Raw genomic sequence first — 12,502 nt, 5'->3', positions numbered from 1 at the left:
TGCTGTGAGTTTGTTCATACGGGTTAGCTTCAATAGATATGAACAAAGTAATAATGATTTTAGTTCTACTAGAGTTTGCTGGCTACCACTTTCTTGGATACATTACACATCATGAGATTGTGGTTAGCTTATGACACAAATTTAAATTCAGGGCCTCATAATGCACCTCCTGCCACAGTTCAGTCTTTGGTCCCCAGCTGTTGACAGATAATCTCACATTTCCAACATAACTAGTGGTGGCCTCTTCCAACATTGCTCTGTGTTACATATTAACAGCATTTGCGAAGTGACTTGATGTTTTTGTGCATTACCTGTAACTGAGCAGTAGCCAGCAGCTGATGTGGCAGCACCATGGCGGCAAGTGAAAGATGTCAAGTATCAAGTAATTATTAGCTTATAGTGGTGAACACTACACTCCTGCCATCATTGTTATAGTAGCAAATACTGTGAATATATGATGTATGGATGAAAATTGTGTTCTTAGTTTTCTTATTAGACTGTGGATGTTTGAATAAAGTTAGCACACTGCACCTCTTCTCAGTGCTGTTTTCTGGTAAGTTGTGAGTGTAAATGCTCACCTTCTGTGGTACAGTAATGCTACACAAAGTGCCCTAGTGTCTGAAAGTGGAAGCTTTGAAGTTTGCTGTCCATATCATGATGTGCTTGAGTAATTTAGTACATCAAACCACAACATAACATTGTAGATGACTGCTTTTTTCTAATGCCATTCTGAAATGATGAACACTGTACCTCACAGTGCCTCTGTTGCCAACTGGTGTTAATCTCCAATGCTGTTAAAGCCAAACTAGTAATAATTTCATGCCATTTGTTGTCATGACAAGCAACAGCAGGCCTGGGTTTTAACTTGGACTGCTGTTGTAGGAACATTTTTACTACTGTTATTGGTTCTCCTCATTGATTCCTCGAATTCTAGTAGCATCAATGTACTACTTTTAACTTTATGCATCCACTAATTTATTTTCAGACTTATTTTGGTGTGGTAAGGATGTTATCACCAAATTACATATGCTCCATTTGATGACTGTTCCTTCTTTCATACTCTGACATTTTTATCCTCTATCAGTCCCTGGATATGATAGCGGTACAAGTTCATAACACTACAGGTCCTGAGCCATAGCAAATGAACCAGTACCAGAAGTCATAGTTGATTTCATCATATTTCAAACTTGCACAGTTCTTGGAAGGTTTCCAATATTCTATTAAAAACATAATTGAAAAGCTACACTTTTTAATTTAAATACATTGTTTTTGTATTAATGTAAGTATTCATAAAGGAATCTACTGATAAATTTATTTTATTAAACTAGATAAATTGGTCGAAAGTACCTGCCCTTACATTCCCAGAAATCAACTCATTTACTTTACAGAACTTAAGTTAATGATGGAGTACAAAGTTGATTCTATGACAGTAACCTCTTTTTGCATCTTTTGGGACACGATTTTATGTTTTGTATGATATTTTTAAAACATGATCATTTTCAAAGTGCTGTGGGAGAGTTTGCACATTGAGAATAGTGTACCTGGGAACACATGGCGTTTTCTGGCCAATGTTACAATATAGTGACTGATTTTAGAATCACTTTAAGGATAGTACACTAGAAATCAACATAAACAATTTCCAGCATTTTTTTACTGTTTTTGTTGTTCTGAAACATGAGGTTTTGTTTTGTGCACCACTTGTAAATACTATGAGTTCTTCATATTTAAGTTCTGTACAACATTTTAAAGCTATTTTGAGGACATTGTTAGTTCTTCACTCACAGAGAGTTATGATAAGTAAAATTCTGTATATTTTTTAAAACTAGTTACATAATATGTGGACAGTTAGCCATACTTCATAAGTTGTACATATTCTTGTATCCTGAAATAGAAGAAGGTCTTCTCTAGTGAAACACATGATATTTTCCAATGGGCTGAGTTTATGTGAAAATGGAAATAGCTTATATTTAAAAATGTTTTTAACTGTCATTCTTAACTTGCTGATTATTGGTGCATAATAGAATGGTAATGTAACACATGTTTCTGATATATTATTGACAAGATTTTCTCTCCTGTAACCCATTTTATTTGAATCCAATATTTGCACCTTTGAATTGTTTTTCACATTTATAAAAACCTCACTTTCTCTCAACAATTTTTGTAATTTCAGAAAAAGACTGCAGCACACATAAAGTAAATGCTATTGTTTCAAACTGGAATAAGAAAATTTGTTACAATTTTATTACAAGAGTGGATACAGGCAAAAGTCTGAAAAATGTTCCAAGCCTCCCTACCGTACATTCAGTAAACAGGTAGATTGTGTCTCTGCACCACCTTTTCTGGCTAGTTTCTTGTCTCTCAGAGAGCACACTACACATTGTTTCTGTTTCTGCCTCTTTCCTATTTCTTTCTCAATCTTTAAAAGGAGACAGTTTTTGGTTGATAGTCTGGAGTGCCCAGATGTATTGAGTAGTGGTTCAAGATATCTGCTTTCTGCAAGATCTCCACAGACAGTTGATGTATGCTGCATTATTTTCAGGCATGTTCTGTCTAAAAAATCAGTATCACTTTCTTTGAAAACCATGAGATATCTCACATACGATTTCATCTTCTATCAAACCACATTTCACTATCTTGATAGAGCTGACCTGATTTTACATAAGCTTTCTGCTGTTAGGACCCATGAAAAGAAAGAAATATCACACCTTTCCTGCATGCTCACACCATGTAGTCATCAATACCCAAATTACACTCACAAAACAGGAACCAAAAGAACATGGAAAGAATTGAAATTTAAACATTGAGAACATGCACATATAAAATCATGGGTATCTGGCTTTTGGGTGGGCTATCGTTTTTTGAGGGTATCAGCTCTAAAGTGTTAACTCCACCCACTCTTGCTTACTGTGCTCCAGTATCTTGATATTTAGAAAATCACATAAAGTCAGGGTGACGACACAGTTAATTACACCCTAGCCTTCATATTGCATCCATTATTCCTTTGCACTCACACATTCACTGGATCTTCATTCTTATTTAAATTTTCATTTCCTGCTGTACATTTTCTTTTTTGTGTGAATGGTTCACTTACTATATCCACAACCGTGACTAGTGTGGTTATAAATTATATCAAACCAATCTTATTCAGGTTTATAAGATTTATCTCTATTGTTGACTGTAGATATCAGGATGTGGTCTTTGAAAAGCACAAGGTTGCTTTCCACTTGTACTGCTGTCTGAAAATAGGCTGTGATCCATCTAAAAATACCCTGGTGTCAGTAATCAATAACCTATTTCTTTCTTACTTCCCACTCACTGTAAAACATTTATTGAGATTTCCTTCAGTAATTTTATTTCGTGATGTTGTTCTTCAAGATTAATTTAAAGTGCACATTTCACACTCTTTAAATTAATAATCATTCTATCTAACTTAATTTTAGTATCTGTAAAGTTTCTTGTCAGATTTCTGCAAAAACATTCTACAATAGAAATATTTTTGCAAATGCTTTAAATAGTGTCCTACATGATTCTCTTCACTTCAGGTTACCTATCATCAGTTATTGCTCTTGTTTGTAATTTGAATGTTAATGTTTATTTTGGACGAGTTTCACCATACACTTATGCAATAACCTAGTGACAAATGAATTAGATAGTAGATGAGTTTGTGCAGCGTATATAGGTTTGAGTTATGTTCCCTACTCATATATTCCATGTGTTTATCTCAATTTACATTTTCATTGATTACTACTGCAATAAATTTAGTGAGTTTGCAGTTTTTGCTATGCACTCATCTACGCAAATGTTGATATCTTCACCGTGAAAGTTTTCTGTTTGAAAATTAAAGGGTTCAGCAATGTTGTTACACAAATTTAATTCATTAAATGTTTGAATAGCATTATTTATGTCTATGTTGGATTTTACTTTGAGATCTTCTGTGTATTTGGCCATGAACAGTAAGGTTTGGTCATCTGCATAAGTAGCAGTACTATCATAATTAATGATATATGAGATGTGATTTGTGTATAAAATGGAAAGTAAAGGGAGAAAATTTCGTTCCTGTGACACATTTCCATCTAATCGGCTTGAATTAACTCATCAGGTACAATTATTATGAATTGAGTTCTGGAGTGAACACATTGTGGGTCTTGTATTTGTCATGACAGTTCACATTCCTTATATTATATTCACAGTTATACTCTCTTGCATTCCAGAACACTCAGAATCACCTTTTGTTTGAAGCAGAATAAAAGGAATGCCAGGAAGTTTCCTATCAGTGCACACTCTGCTGCAGAGTGAAAATCTCATTCTGGAAACATCCCCTAGGCTGTGGCTAAGCCATGTCCCCGCAATAGCCTTTCTTTCAGGAATGCTAGTTCTGCAAGGTGCACAGGAGAGCTTCTGTAAAGTTTGGAAAGTAGGAGACAAGGTACTGGCAGAAGTAAAGCTGTGAGGAAGGGGCGTGAGTCGTGCTTGGGTAGCTCAGTTGGTAGAGCAATTGCCGCGAAAGGCAAAGGTCCCGAATTCGAGTCTCAGTTCGGCACACAGTTTTAATCTGCCAGGAAGTTTCAGAATAAAAGGTTTCATTAAGCATGCCTCCTCTGAAGTAATCCTGCAAAGCCTGATTGTGAGCTTGGCATATCTTTATTTTGACACTTTTTGGAAAAGCCTTTTGGAACAACTGATATATTTCAGTTAAAGCATGAGGTCAGGCTACTTCAATTATGATAACTGACTTTATATAAAAGGCAATGATTAATTGCTATGAATTAATTAAAACAATAAAGATACATCAGTAATTCTCATAATTCCTTGCCTAGACAAAATTCTGTTTTAGTTCTGTAATATTCTGGTCAGCCAACATTGTTTGATGTACACTAATGGAATATTTTGTTGTTACTTAGAGAAACATAGATATACTAAAAACTGCAATACACAGCACTAATTCTCTGCAAATATATTTATTGTATATTCCATTTTAAACATCATCTGTTGGCCTAGAAAGGCAAAAGCTGGTTCACAGCAAAATATATAATTGAGATTATTGTGGAATGCTAATACCACATATTTCAGTTTTTAATATGTTTGATATACATCACAATAGTATTCTGTTTGAATTTTATTGTGACATTTTTCTAGTCATTTTTATTTTTTTATGTCCTTAGCCCTTCCAGCCTCTTTCAGACCATTCAGTTAATGTATCATAAACATAATTTGCATGTGAACACAATCAGCAATTTGTGAAGTACATTGAATTGTATTTTGTTACATTGAATTATCCAAGTAATTTACCAGCAGTGTAACTCAAAATGAGGTGAAATATAATTCTAGTCACAATACGAGTTGTAACTTGTTTGATGCCATAGGAAATACACAAAAAGCTGTCAGAATAGAAAGAAGCAGCCTTAGCTGAAGGTGGGCAGCTGTGTAGACAATTTGGAGACTGTTGGTTAGCTAGACCAGAGGGAGAGGTTCATGGACTGTGCCTAGCTAACTTAGCCAATAAGAGAATTTACTGCAACAGGCAGGGTTCTGCTTTCAGGTCCTAGTACAGCACACAGTTTTAAATTGCCAGGAGATTTCAGATTGTGATTGATTGGCAGAATACATATTGAAACTGAAATATTTTATGGCCCTCTTTAAGGCAAGCAGTTTTCTATTTGTAGTGGTAGTATTTATTTCAGTCTTCAGTCTTATTGAAGATTTCTCATGCTGCAATACTTTCTCCTGCACATCCATGGTTGTGTAATGTTATAAGTAATCATATACCCTCATAGGAGGCAATGCCGTTCACATTCATTTGATGCTTTGCAGCTTCCACATCAGTATCATAATCATTCAGCCTGTAGCAATAGATATCTCTTGGTGTCAATATTTTCAGCTCCACTCACACAGTTCACTTGGTAAAACTGAGGTAGTTACTATAATTTTGATTTTCATAGCTATTGCATCCAATTTAGAAATTTATGGAGGTAATGTTCTGTGACCCAACTCTGAACTAGTGATTTGCCAGTAAATAAAATCCAGAAAATGTTTTGAGTTCTTAAGTGTTTACCAGGTTGAAATGTCATTCAGCTTTGTCAGCCACAATCTTCAAGTGCTTTCATCTGACGTGATGGTTGCACAAAAAATTCTGTATGTACAAGAAAAGCTAAGTGATTCAGAAAAGTTCACTTACTTAGTTTTGGTCATGTTGGTATCCTCCAAGTTCAAAATGCACTGTGTGTTTCCTTACATCCTCTGAAATATTGCACAGAAAGAGGTTTAATATCTTATGCTGTCTCTCAAATAAATACACTGACATAATATTTGTGGCAGATATCCATTTATTCACTGGTAGATTAAGTTTTACCCAGTGTTTTACAATGCTAACTCTACAACAATTTGCACAGTAATTCTGTATACTGTACCAAGTACATGACCATGCCTGCATATTAATACTTCTAAACTGAAATTGAGTTTCAGTTTCAAAATTTCCAAGTTTGCAGGAATAGTGCCACTGTGATCTTATTGTCCACAAGATGACTTTTTACACAGGTCACAACAGAAAACAATAGTAGTGCTTGAATCAGATCAGATGTTGACGATTCTCTTGGACAAATTATGTATTGTTTTAGAGATAATTAATTATGGAAATATAATTTTACAGCCTCTGTTGTTTATAGTACAGGTAATTTGATTAGGAACTTGTTTTGGAAACTAGCTTGACAAGTATTTATTTTAATGTTAGTTTTCTTCAAAATGTTAATCGTCAAGTGTTGTTCATTAAAGATCTAAAGAGAATTTTTATGTTAACAAGAATATGAATCAGTTGCATTTTAAAGTTTTTAATTACTACACCATTTCAGTGAAACCTTGATCCAGCGAGTTCACCAAATATGGAATGTTTTGCAGATTCACCATCACCTAAGCTCCCTTATTGGATTTGAACTGCAGTATTAAAATGGTAATCACATTTTTAATTGGTCAATTTGCAAATTAGTTTATTTGTCAATATAAGTTTGCTTATTTATGTAGTAATGAAAGTGGTCATATACAAGTTATGGTCAGTATCAGACTAGATTGAGTGCTAGTGTGCTTTACTTGGCTTTGCAGTTTACCAATTTTGGCTTATTACATATTTACAGACATGGTAGTAATTATGGCATATGTACAGTCAACTGTTATATTATTAAGCAAATATAGTTATCACCGATAGTACATAGAGGATTTTTATTTTGATTATCAGTGTTAGTCATTAACCTAGAGCATAACAATTGATACTTAGCAACACGTGACTTGGTGTTCAATAACAGAACAAAACACTTAGTGAAATGACTAACACCTGGTGTAAAGTGTTACAAGGTCGAAGAGACTAAATATCATATTGACATACCTCATTTTTATTATGTGCACCTGGACTTCATTATCAGTTATAAGTAATTTTTTAAAGGAAGCACTTGTGGAAGCACTAAACGATATTTTTCACAAAAGCTGGCAACTACAAGTGAAATGTGTGTTGGAGAATGCTGTAAGGGAATCTGAGAGCTAGATTATACATAATTCGTCACTTTTCAAATGTAAAGTAATCTGTCAGTAAGATACATCAGCCCTTTCTGTATGACACTGAGCTGTTCATTTGTTTCTTTCATTAAGTTCTAAACCTTTTCATTTGACTCCCTATGGTGGCTGTTGGATTCTGTCTTGTTAAGCTCTCTCTATCTCATTGTCTTCATGGGACAGCATCAATGAGTCTCCTCATAATGTCCAACAACTTTGAAATCAGAGTGGGACATTTGTTACTTCACGCTGATTTCCAAGTCAATTTTATCTTCATGGTGAGGAAAACCCCCTGAATTTTTGTCTATTTTACCAATAGGTGCTTTCCAAGTTTAAATGACTGCAGAGAGATGACCGGTTTCTGAAGTAGTTGCTCTTAAATACCTTTACATAAATTGCCTATATGCTAGAAGATGACTCACACATTTAGTTTAACAAATCCATAACCTCTGATGACAGATTAAATTGATGAATGGCTATTTCTTCAAAATGTTTTGTTTTACAATAAACAGCAACACATGACTAACACTGGAAGTGTAACATTCAAAAAGTAAAAGAAATTCATAATGGGGTGAATTGTAGAGCCTACAGCATCTCAGTTTAGTATAGTGCAATGGAATCTCTTCGCTACAATACAGCAATCTACAAGTCTTCATGCTTTTTTTTGGTATATAGATAATATATTTGTAATCTGGTGACATGGCAACATGGAAGATGTCACCTACAGGATCTTCTGCAGCACCAGAAGATCAAACTCATGATGGAGATAGATGAAATCATCAACTCCTATTTCAAGATGTACTCATGAAATGAAGACGATGTAGCATGCTAGAACACATCTACCGCAAACCGAAACATACAGATTTGTACTTGCACGCTGCCAGCTGTCATGCAACTTCACAATGAGAATGTGACCTAAGCACACTAGGGCACAGAGCACACAAAATCTCAGCCCATGACAGTATTCCACACATCACAAACACAATTGGAAAAATTGGAAGAATACTCTGGAAACACAACATAAAGTGCATGTTTCACCCACCAGCCAAGATGGAAACCTTATTAAGATGTGTCAAGAATGACCTAGAACTCCAGAAAATGTATGTAGGCCAGACTATCTGGACAGTACAGGACAAATGCACTGAGCATAAATTCCACACAGACAACATTCAACCAACAAAGTCTACTGTAACAGAGCACTGCTTTTCACATAGACATGCCATGCTTTATGACAACTCAAAGTTGTTGCACAATCCAACACCTTCTGGACTGAATTATCAAAGGAGCTGTAGAGAACTGACTGCATGGTGGACTAATAAATAAGGACAGTGACGTTCAATTAAGCAATGACTGGGACCCAGCCTTGGGTATGACCAGAGCACAGTGGCAGTCTACTCCTGTCATGACACCTGAAGAGGATGCAGAAGCATTGTTACGAAACCAGCAGAGATCTGCATTCAGCACCAGCTGCGGCACTACTGAAGGCCCTGGGTTGACACCTGATGCCATGCTTCCACAACACTGCATCAGGTCAGCGCAGAGGTGCTGGATGCAGGCAGTAGGAGGATGTGGGGGGAGAGGATATAAAGGCAGCACCCAGCAGATATCACTCAGTAAACAGAAATGCCTGAAGATGGCAAGAAGTCAGCTTGCTGAAATATCATGTCTTTTAGAAGACTCACTAGGCTGAATACGTGGTTACTTGTGACATATTCCATTTTGTATTTTTATTTGTGTTTGGTAACGTTTCCCAGTAATAGAGATAAATCTGAACATTTCCTCTGCAGCAACTTGTAACGGTACTTGCACCCAAGTAAACATATCAAAAAATATGACTACACTTCACCAAGATGTAGACACAAACTTTTTCAATACATAGATTAAATCAGTACATCAGCTACAGAAGTCATTCTACATTTAGTCTCAAGATGTAGAATGGAAGTACAAAATGATGATAGAACCCTTCGCTGTCTCATATGATTATTAACCATAGTCAAAAACATGTAGACTGTTTGACAAGAATACCTTCACATAAAAATACAAGTCCAACTGCAGTGAACTAAAGGTATTGAAATTCACCTAAGGTTCCCACATATTTTTTTAAAATTCCAGTTTATTTGTGCAAATCTCATTTTTTGCCACCTTTTTTTATGATGATACTGTATGTTGACATGAAGGAAGGCTTAGAATCAATAACAATAAATTCTATGCATATTCAGTGTATGGTTTAGGCAAATCACACAGCAATACTGAGTGTGAGGTATGAAGACAGATGCCCACTTCCTCATCACCCAGTCTGTTTCTTCTTTAAATCCCATGCTTGGTTTCAGAGAGGGGTCATTAGCCTTTTGACACATTGCACCTCGGATTTATTTTTCACCTCTGGTTGCAACATGGACCTAGGAAGCTAAAAGGTGTCTACCTACCTTCTAGCAGTTACAGGTTATATCGTCTATGATGCCATGATCCATCAGCTTTGCATCAAATCAATGCCTTCACTAGATGACATTCCTTGAGCTGGGGCCAAAGGGTCACTTCTTCTCCCTACTGCCTTGGGTAAAATGTGATTTGCCTGTAAGGTCTACAGTAATCCATCCTAACATATTCTTTTTCCTTCCTTCCGCAGGCATCTTCCTGTGCATGAAGCGGTTTTCGCAAACCTGAATAACTTCCTGACATGCTTATCCCTTGCTTACAGTGGGTAATTCTCTACAAATGTGTAAATGAGATAAATCTATAAGTGTCAATCTAATGAAAACAAGACAGACAAAAAACTACATAAATTGTTCATTATTTCAAAAGTAATAACCAAAATTATTAATACATTTGTCCCACTTTGAGACATGATGCCTTTGTTGAAGACTGTTTGCAGTTACCTATGGAAACATGATTGTACTGAGGCGTGCACCTTTTCATCCGAAGCAAATTGATGGCCATGAATTTCATTCTTCTGGTCTCCACAAATATGTGTAAGTGCTTCCCAGAGAAATTTCTGCAGCTTAGTCGAAATAATAGGTTCACCACCTCTGGTAAAGTCATCATGACTCTTTTCTCTGACTGCAAGAGCCTGCTGTTTGTTTGCTTTCTGTAACATGGCACCACAATTAACACACAGTGGCAAGTGGACACTTCGCGAAATTTAAAATGCACCATCAAGTCCAAATGCACAGGAATGTTGATAGATGATATCATTCTGTTGCAGGATAATGCCCACCCACATGTTACCAAGTTTGTTTTGACTACACTGCAGAAGTCTCTCTGCAAGGCCTTACACATTATCCATACACTTATAATCTCTCCCCATGCAATTTCCATATTTTTGGAGCCCTGAAGAAAGACGTTCATGCACACTGATTTACTTTGGACAAAGAGGTGTATGCCTTGGTACAATCATGTCTCCATAGGCAGCTACAAATATTTTTCCATGATAGTAATGACTCTCTTGTCTCATAGTGGGATAAATGTATTAACAACTATGGCAATTACATTTGAAATAGTAAACAATTCACTTTTTTTCCATCTGTTTCATTTCCATTTGACTGCATCTGATGTATTATAAAATGTACCACCTCTAAATGTGGTTTTGAAACACAGCTTTGCTGAGAGAGAAGAATTTTCTGTTATACACATTTCATTTGTTATTTCAGTTGTTATCAAAGTGTTATTTACATATGGAGAGTTTACCAAATCCTACTACAGACTGGTTAATGCCTGAGAGACAAGACATACAGGAAAGCTGTGTAAAGTGGCCACCCTAAGGGAAATATTTTTCTTTGCCCTCATGTCACATATAAGCATATGAAATATACCAGTGTAAACTGCATATATTTTGTAACTATGAGAAATTGTGTTATTATTCAAATTTTCTCTTTGTAGCAGAAAACTGAGATCGAAAGTCTGGAAAATTGCTACTTTACCCAGTTGGTAGGGCAAAGTGACCAGAGAGAGAGAAAAGGAGAAATAAGACTCAGATAAAGATTTTGGCTCACAATGAATAGAAAAAGATTTTGAAATGAAAATGATACTGATTTGTAGGTTAAAAAATACTCAAATTTGTTGAACAATACTTGCCTTGCCCTTTCTTTCTTTGTTCTTGATGGCCTTATTTCAATTTTGGCAAAAATATAATGTCTGCACAACTATCTCAGTTATATCAGTGATGAATGCACCTACATTATTATCATTGCTACCTACTTTTCCTTTATGCACAACTCTATTCTCATCATCTGCCCTTATTCTAAAAACATTTAACTTTCTTGATAGAATTGTTGTTAGACCAGATTCTTTAGCATTGTAGATTCAATTTATTTTATTTATTTACTTATTGTTCCTGTGATCCTTGTTGTGACAATATCACAGGATATGGAACGTGTCAGAGCTCTATGGTAGCTCATAAAAACAAAACAAAATGAGTTCATATTACAGTAAACAGTAACTTAGGTTCTACTACAGAAAACCAATTTTGAGAGGTAAATAAATATTACAAAATAATAGTGTTACAGAAAATAAATATTGCAAAATATGTGTTTACAATAAAGAATAATCAGGATTTCAAATATAGATTTGGGTATATATTTACATTTAACAATACAAGAATGCTAAACACTAGTTCAGGAACTGTCCTATCACATATAATGATCCTTGTAATAGGAACTGCCTTATAGTTAAGAATTCATCTTCTACCAAACACTTAATTCTTGAAGGAAGTGCATTAAAAATCTTACACCCAGTGAAATGGACTTCTTTCTGTACCATACTTATATTTATCGGCTGATGGTGGATATCATGTTTCCTTCTCACATCATGACTATGATACTCACCATTCAGTTTAAAAATGGACTTTTACTTCTTATAAAGCACATGAAAAAGAGATATATATATATATATATATATATATATATATATATATATATATATATATATATATATATATATTTTCTGCAGTGGATGTAAAGATTCCAAGTTT

Source organism: Schistocerca piceifrons, chromosome X (genome assembly GCF_021461385.2).
Source record: "Schistocerca piceifrons isolate TAMUIC-IGC-003096 chromosome X, iqSchPice1.1, whole genome shotgun sequence".
NCBI classification, from domain to species: domain Eukaryota; kingdom Metazoa; phylum Arthropoda; class Insecta; order Orthoptera; family Acrididae; genus Schistocerca; species Schistocerca piceifrons.
The sequence above is the reverse complement of the archived record's forward strand: the minus strand, read 5'-3'. Positions refer to the sequence as shown.